Source organism: Wolffia australiana, chromosome 16 (assembly GCF_029677425.1).
Source record: "Wolffia australiana isolate 7733 chromosome 16, ASM2967742v1".
Classification (NCBI taxonomy): Eukaryota; Viridiplantae; Streptophyta; class Magnoliopsida; order Alismatales; family Araceae; genus Wolffia; species Wolffia australiana.
Window position 1 is genome coordinate 5,667,985 of NC_135850.1, and position 9,815 is coordinate 5,677,799.

The window sequence follows — 9,815 nt, forward strand, 5'->3', positions numbered from 1 at the left end:
CTTTTAAGCATATGTTCTTAACATTCCTATTCAAAGGATATGCGAGAAGGACATCGAAGTATCCGAATAGAATAGCACTATCTAGTCTCACTCATACGATGAGTATGGCCGGTCCGGTAGCCATTAGTGTGGACACACTAAGGATACATAGTGGGTGCTCTTTAGTGGAAATAGTTCACTGAATGGATCCGTACGAATCCCTGAATGGTATTATACCAAACTGTCAATCAGGTTGATTCACGTCATGGTTGTGTAAGTGGTCCTTAGACCTAAGACACCAAAGACGTCTTGTAGACGGACGGTTGTACTTTGGCAATGGCCAACGAGTCTCTAATCATGGGGTTCTAAATGGTCTTAGTTTGTGTACATCAAAAAGTTCTCGAAGACGATAGAGTGGTCAAGATGGGATCGTCCACCCTCGGTATAAGAGGTGACAGCTCAAGGAAGATGATGTTATGAAGTCGTTGCCCAAGGTAGTGAAATATCGGAGAAGAGTTCTTTGATGATTTCCGAATGCATCAGTACTAACTCGGATGATCGATTAGGGTTTGACAGTTGACCATACCCTATGTCATCTATGGAGCGTCAAGTGGATGAGGGATTATACATACATGGTAACCGATGAAGAACAGGTTCCATGAGTGAGTCGATACACACTCCTTTGTATCTTCTAGGACACGAGGTGTAACTTGGCACCCCACGAGTCAGAGTCCCGACCTATCGATTGGGTTAAATCTATCTGACATTAATTAGTCTATATGATGATATAGTTAATTAATTTGGAAGGCCAATAAAGGTTATTGGGCCATAGGAGTCGTTATTGGGTCACACGCAAATGGACTTTTGGACGTTCGAAGATATACTTCAGTTTTGGGGGTTTTTATGAAAAATACCCACTTAGAATAAATAGGGGAAGGCCCTGAACAAAATTCACCCAGGCCAGAATTTTTCAGGGGCCTTTCCCCTTCTTCTCCCATCTCCCAACACCCCCTCTCCCTCCCCGATGTGATCGGGACGACGTAACAACGCCGACGGAGAAAGAGCGGGGCTCATCAACGAGAAGGAGGAGATCCGACCTGCCAAGGACCGCATGGATACGTCTAGAGGCTGCACACGTGAGCAGCTTGACTTGGCTCACTCCGGGATCCAAGAAATCATGGATGCGATCCGCGGAAAGGTACTTTGTTTAATGATTTTATTGATGTTGTTTCATTCATTTAAGTCTTCTGCTGCAAATCGTTTTGATTTGTTTATCCAGATCTAGGCCTCTAGAACCCAACAATTACTTGTTCATCAAGTTACAACTCAATGCATTTCAGTTATAGATTTTTTTCTCTCCATATAGGTAAGCTTTAAATTTCTACATGTGTCGTCTTTTATGAAGATATATTTCCTTTTCTTCTTGCACATGAATAGCAGCACAGGGTTACTTGGACTATGCCTCAAGTATTATTTCATATTATCATTCTCAACACATACAAATGGTAAATATTTTCCTGATAATCGTGAACATGACAGAGTGTCTAGAACTCAAAATGACTCTGTCATAACTCATGATAATCAGAACTTAGCCAAATCTTATGAAATCATCCAAGAGGCTGAATTATATCAAAATGAAGAATCCTAATCATCTGTAAAGTCCTGAAGAACTGATTTGAGTGAGATTCCATCTGATGCTATAAACACATAAGATCAATCTCCAAAATAAGGAATTACACCCAAGGTTCGACCTCTACTAGCTGCTTAGCATAAAAAATACCTCAAGTAGAAGAAATTTCCAAATAGCATTCAAAAAAATTGACTTGCCTTAAAACTAAAAAAATCCCATGTTGTAGAGCGTTATATCCAACTTGAGAAAACAACTCTTCTAAGAGAAACATACCTAAATCATAGCTGCATCCAAAGATATGAACTGGATGCAAGCTATGACAAAAGAAAATGATGCCTTAATACAAAATCAGGCATGGATTCTTGTTCCAAGAAATCCAAATCTTCACATTATTAAATGTAAGTGGGTTTGAAAACTCAAATTTGAATCCACTAGTGAAATTTATAGGTGTAAAGACAGGTTGTTTCTACAGAACACAACCAACATAGAGGATTTAGTTTCTCAGAAACTTTTAATCATTGATAAAAAGCTTAACAGTATGTTTGTTACACTCAATTTCTATCAGCAGAAATTGGAAAATAAACAAATTGGTTGTATCAAATGCTTTTCTCCATGGAAAACTAAATGAGACAATCTACACGGCACAACCCTCTGGTTTCAAATATTTTATTTTCCTCATCATGATTTTCTCATAAAGAAGCCAAAATATGGTTTAAAACAATTTTTTAGAGCTAGTTTTATAAATTTACATTATCTTCAAAAACAATTTGCTAAACAATTTCTATCTTTAAATGTCTTATTTTGCCAAACCATTATAAAATTGGATGAATAGTTAAATTTCTAGATTATCAATTTGCTAGTCAAGATTTAGACCTCGACCATGATGTTCTTGGAATTGAACTATTCCACATGAACTTGGTTATTTTATATTTCAAACTAAATCCATATCCTCGATTTTACTCATATATCACATGGAAAATAGTAAATCTTACACTACCGCATTATCTCAATCTACCAATACCATTAATCTTTTCCAAACAGTCGAAGACCCATAGGACAGAAAATTTGAGGCAGCACTAAAATATGTATCCCTCATCAAGACAAATATTGAATTCACTGTTAATAAGCCCAGTCAAAAATGCACCTTCACAGTACCTGCAACTGGAATACTTTGTTGCTTAAGGGAACATTATTGAATGGTTTATTCACTCATAGGTTAACTTAAAGTGATTTTAGTGGTTCAGATTGGGCAGTAGATCCGTCTCACAGAAAATCAACATGTGCTTTCTTAAGATATATTAGGAAATTTTATGTCTTGTGGTCTTCCAAGATAGGAAATCTTATGATCCATCTAAAAAAAACCAACAATTGTTCCTTCTAAGGCTCACCGTTGCCCGCATTGGTAGCTGATGTAGAATCTTGGAAACCACCATGATAGGAGATCACAGCCTGATCACATGAAGGGCCCACTAGTTCTAATTCTGAAAAAAGATCTAATTTCACCCCATTGGAAAAGTTTGATTGTGGCAAAGCAACTTCATGTATTCCATGAGCTTCACATGCTTTGAAACACACAGAGTCCTTAAAGCATCCCTCTAATCTAATATCAGTAACTCACATGAATTCTCCCAAACATATGCAAAGCCGATTGTGAACACAGTGATTAATGTTGTGACCTTGATGATTTGAGAAAAAAAATATAAACCGTTGCACAATGGATGGAGAATGCCCACATATCCTTCAAGGAAGACCTACTCAGTACTAAAGATACATTAGTGGCTTATTATAAAACACTTATCTCTTGGAAAGTACACCCTCCAACATATCAAACATAGAGTTCAAACCTTTTGGGCAATCAACCCATATTTTTTAACCCTGGATTTCAAAATTTTGGAAAGGCTAATATATTTCTTCATAAGTTGTGGCATTGATAATGGGTCTCACCGGGAAATGGTCACTCCCACTGGTTCATGTTTGGGTGTGACACAGGTTTTCATGGATAACAGGCATGTGTTAGTGTGTACATTTTTCCCATTCATAGGAAATGATTCCATGCTGCCTCCATATTATGAATAATTATCAATCTGACCAAGACAATGAGGTTGAGAATTCTTAAATTCTAATGCCGTGGAAGCACTTTTCATGGCAGTGGAAGATGAAATTGATGCCAAATCTATGATTACATCAAAATAAACATTTGGTACCTTGTGTGGAATTTGTTCCACCCTTCACTTCCTCCCTTGGAGAGTGTTCTAAAGTCATTAACTTGTCCAGCCTCTAGAAGTATCGATCCAATCATGGGCACTTGGATCTACACTTCTTCAAGTCTATTTTAAGACCTTGATGATCTTTTCACCATCAAAATTCTCTTATGGTTGAGGCAGAAATCGAGCAGGAAGAAAGACTCTCACTAATGGATTCCCTTTCCCCGATCTGTACTTTATTTTAAAATTTTCTTAAAAATCCCTTGAAGAAAGTATATTCACCAATGCCCTTTTAATCTTATGCATGTGACCCTCTAGGCCCATGTATCATTCTAGTTAATAATTCAAGTGGCACAATAAAAACTTTTATCCAACCTTATACATTAACAATATCAACGTATAGATTAATTAAGTAAGGGTCAATTTTATCCAATAAATGGGTCAAGTTTGGGCCAGTGGGATGACAAGCTACACCTCATGTTCTAAAAGATACCAATTATCAAATAAACTCTCTCATGGAACCTTTACCATTGTTGGTTATCTGTATAAGTAGAATCTTTCACCCACATGAGATTCTCCAACAAATAAGTGTAGGGTTAAGTGTCAAACCCTTATCCTTCATTCAGTTAAGGTTGATGCATAATATGTATCATTGGAGAATGCATTCTCAAATATTCTCATTACTCTGGCCATGAATTTAAATACATTATTTTCCTTGAGTCAATATCCTCTCATACTGAGGGCAGATAATCCCATCATGAGCACTCAATCATCTTCGTTTACTTCTTACTTTATCTGAGCTGAGATTTATTTGAATCTCATGATTAATAAATCTTAAGACATACTTAAAACATATCCATCCATCCACAAGATGTCTATGGTGTCTCAAGCCAACAGACCACTATTACAACTATGACATCAATCAACCTGATTAACGTTTAGCTTTAACATCATTCAGTGATTCATACGAATCAATTCAGTGAACATTTTCTCTAAACAGCATCCACTATCTATCCTTAGTGTCTTTACATTAACAGTCATAGAAAAATCTCTATTTATCATATAAATAGGATTATATAGTGCTATTATATACAAATTATCCATTTGATATCTATCTTGACGATCCATGGAATGAGAATATTCAAAAAACTAGGGATTGATGTATTATGATCTCATTAAAATATTATCAACATCACATGAGAATAATAATGAATTAACATTTCTTTCATGAACTAAAAAAAGTATGGTTGTGTGATTGGCCTTACAGTCACATTATATCCATCAAGGAAGTGGGCAATGCAAGGTATGTGGGCGCTCAATAATTAAGTTTGGATTTGAGTTATTCAAAGAATCCACAATGGTAGATAATATTGTTTTATATAAGACTTCCATGATGATACTTGTTAGGTTTCCACCACTGTATTATATTTTTCTTTAGGATTCTAGGAATTACCTCGCAAAGCTTCCACTTCGCTTCAACCCAATAGACCATGGCACTTAATAAGTTGAAGTCATTCTCTGAAGTCTAAGCATCTATAGTTATTGATACGCCATGGACTCCGACAGACATGCACAATAGTGTTCCTTGAACTTTGGTATACATATTTTCCACTTTCGCTTTCACAACAACTGGTTTGGGGGTATCATTCGCCACTTGTCTTGCATAGGGCCACAATCTTCAGGACTATTGTTTGATGAGTCTTCAGGGAATATGATTATTGTAGATAAATCTAGCAAGTTCTTCCTTAGTTAACTCCATGGCGGTGCCTGGTAGTTATATATTCTTTTATGGAAGATGCTACTAAGATATGTTATCCAACTACTCAAAACACCATCAATGTAATCGCGGGCTTTCTATAGAATGTGTTTATCCTCATATCTTTACTTCATTTTATGATAGCCTTGTGCATTGGGTATTGTGCTTGACAAAGTGGAGATTGGTCCTTTTCATGGAAATGTTCAATGAACCTGTCTAAAATATTGACCAAGTGCACCTTATGTTATGAGAAAGGTTTCCCTTAGCAATTTTTATCCCTAGGTTTTTATCTGATCATTTCTGAGCAGTCCTAGCAGGCAAATTTGGTTGATTCCCAATATCAAGTCCATTACTCTATTATATCAGTATGAAAAATTGACAAATATTAACAAAGTCAGAAATATGTTTTCATTATACAACACACTAGAATTTTATTACAACATGCTAAACTATTCCATTAATAAAATAAAATATTTTGTTTCAAGTGGCCCAATTTCTAGTTGATTATTTATTTAGTTTTCAACGGTTGATCAATCCTCACAAATGATCCATTAATCAAAAATTTTGATCAACCAGACCAGTCAGGATTGACGAAGTAATAAAAATTGACTTGACAAATATGATCTGACAAGAACTATAGATGTATCGACATAATATGACATAATTTACATACTGTTTAGTTTTTTCTGAAATTAAATAAAGGAAATCAGTTTCTTGGATTGCCTTTATATAGGAGTAACTCAAAATTGCAAATTAGTTCCACTTGAGATAGAAATCTTCAGTGTTATAAAAAAAAGATATGAAACATAGCATTTCTAAATTGTCACATTGAAAAAATGGCAGAGATACCAAATCAATAAGAACTCAGAGATGAGAGCCTAGTGGAACAAGAGTCGAGAGCCCAAAGGTGTGAAAGCAAGAGCCTTGACAAGCAAGAACGTAGAGCAAGAACCAAGAGGATGATGGATATTATGTGGCCGTCAAGGCAATCACACCACCATGTTTATTAAAGTTCATTGAATAAAATATTTACGTTCATTATTATTATGGTGTGATGTTTATAATGAAGTCCATGAATACGTGCAATAACATAGTGAATTATTATGAGATCATATAGTCTTTAAACATGTATTCTAAATATTCACATTCGATGGATAGTCGAGGCAGACATCCGGATAGAATAGCACTACATGATTGATAAGCCAAAAATAGGGGTAAAAACTATGCAATTTTTAGCCCTTGTCGTTGTGGATTTTGGCTTATGCAATAAAATTTATAAGAACTCCACTTAAGACGTATAGTGATAAGTACGAGTGTCGTCCAAGGGAAGCTAGTAAGGAATTCGATTTGGTGATTGTATTGGTCGTTTCACTCTGATTAAACTGAATTTGATCTTCAATGAGGATCAAGTCACCCTAATTAGATGAGAATTTCGAAAGGGTGGTAGAAGAGTTGAGATGAATAGAAGAAATATGGAGCTCTAAATTGGCTTCTTTTATCCTAATAAAAGGATCCAAGAGGTCAATTAGAGAGGTTAAAAGGGAATTTTTAATTTGAGTTTGGTTTGTTTTTGCAACTTTGATAATTCAAAACTGAAATGGGGGTAATTTAATCTCCTAAGAATTAAAACTAATCTTTTTAGAGTTTTTCTTTGGAATGCAGTTGAATGCTTAGTTGAATCCCTCGAATTCTCCTCTCAATCCTAATCAGGGCTTGTACATGCCGCTCAAGCCAAGCGATTTAGAATTTCAGATCAAAACCAAGAAGAAGAAACAAGAAATTGAACTAATCTCATTCAAAATGCACAAATCCAAATACAATCAAGGAAAAAGTACCAGATAACTTGATACAGGGTGGGACTCCTCTCTGTCTTGCAGCTGTGATAGAGAACCATCAAGAATGAGCTCCCTGTCTTGAAATTTAGCTTTTATACTTAGGTTATATGGTAAAAATCACCATTTTACCCCCATTTAGTACTTAATATTTATCTATCAATGTAAGCTGGATCTGAATGATCCAACCATACAGATAGAAAGAGGGGATCAAGACGAACAAATCCATAAAAAAATCATCTCAACCGGACTTCAGGATCAAAAGCTATTAATAAATCAATTTTAAACCAATTTAATCCATTGGATTTAAAATTGATTTATTTATTAGTTTCGTTTTTAAACACGCAATGACGTGTCGCTCTCTCATTGGCTGGTGCATTTTGAATCCTCCTTTTTGCAGAAAAGTCCTTAAAAAGCCTGGAATTGCTTTTGGACGCCGCCCAAAAGTAATTGCGTATATGCCCCTGGTGCACTCTCTCTCCTCCGATTTCTCCTAAAACATTAAAAATATATATTAAAAATTGCAATAAAACCCTGTGAAATTTTAAATTGGATCTTTACGCCTGCAGTGGCGACCGAGAGCTGTTTTTAGGGCCTTTTTGCAACGAAAGTTTGCAAAAAGGCCCTTGAAAGTTCAAAAATAATAAAAATACTTCTTTTTCTATTATAAATATACTTTTTTTCCTTGAAATAAATACATCTCATCTTCAAATAAATCTCAGAAAAATCCTAAAAATTCGTAAAAAATTCTAGAAAATTTGCTGATTCATTCCCATGCTGATAAATATCGAAATAAAATATTAAATATGCCATTTTCATTCAAAAATAATTATTTCGAGCTTCAATAAATCCTTTAAAATTCATAGAATTAACAGAAAATTAGGAAAAAATCAGAAATCACTAGAAAACACTATTTTCATGTAAATATATGATAACAATCCCATTTTATGCTCTTTAAATGCATAAAATCATGCTAATAACATGAAATAAAGACAGAAATTAGGGTGTTATCAATGATCGTACTTATACGATAAGTATATCTGATCCTATAGCTATTAGTGTTGTGAAACTAAGGACAGATAGTGGGTGCTCTTAGGAGAAAGAGTTCAATGATATTCTAAATATTCATATTCGATGGATAGTAGAGGCAGACATCCAGATAGAATAGCACTACATGATCCTACTTATACGATAAGTATATCTGATCTTGTAGCTATTAGCGTGATGAAACTAAGGACAGATAGTGGGTGCTCTTAGGAGAAAGAGTTCAATGAATTGATCCGTATGAATCCCTAAATGGTATTATACCTAAACGTCAATCAGGTTGATTCATGTCACGACTATATAAGTGATCCACTGACCTGAGACACCAAGGACATTTCGTGGATGGGTGACTGCATTTTGACTACAACTTACGAGCCTCTAATGAGCCTCTAATCATGGGATTCAAATAAGTCATAGCTGGGATGTAGTAAGAAGCTCATGGAGAGGATCGAGTTGTTAAGATGAGATGGTCCACCCTTGGTATAAGAGGAGATTGACTCAAGGAATACGATGCAGAAAATCCATAGCCAGGGTAGTGAGGATACTGTAGAAGGCATTCTCCAATGATCCCCATTACGCATCAGTACTAATCAAATGACCTATTAGGGTTTGATGATAAACAATACCCTAAGTCGTTCGAGAGTCTCACACGGATGATGGGTTATACATATACGGTAACCGATGATGGTAAAGGTTCCATGAGAGAATTCAACAATACTCGGTATCTTCTAGAGCACGAGGTGTATCTTGGCATCCCATGGGCTGGAAACTTAACCTATCGATTGGGTTAAATCAACCCTTATTTAATTAATCTATATATTGATATTGCTAATTAATAAGATTGGTCAAAAATTGTTATTGGGCCACTAAAGTTATTAACTAGAATGATACATGAACCTAGAGGGTCACACACATAAGGTGCATATGTTTTACTTTTTAGGGTTTTTGAAAAAAGCTTTTAAGTGCAATATAAAAAGCTTTCAAGCACCTAGGCCAACCATATTTGAGACCCCCTCCCCTCTCTTCTCCACTCATCCAAAGGGAGTGTCTTCATGGTGAGAGGATCTTCTATATTTTCAAGAAGAGTTGAAGGTGAAGATGTGGAGATCCAAGCCCGAGTGATCGCGTGGCTACTTCTAGAGGCCGAACACGTGAATGGCTTCAGAACGATCTCGGAGCGACAAAGTCAAGGGTAGAAAGAGTTCCCCAAAATATACATTCAACTTATGTTTTAAAGATACATTATGAATCGATCAACACGCTTTCGCATCCATGAAAACAAGATTTCCATGGATGAACCAAAGCAAGAACCCAACAGAGGATAGTTTCTAGTGCAAAGAGAAGTGAGAGCTGAGAGGAGAGAGCCCAGA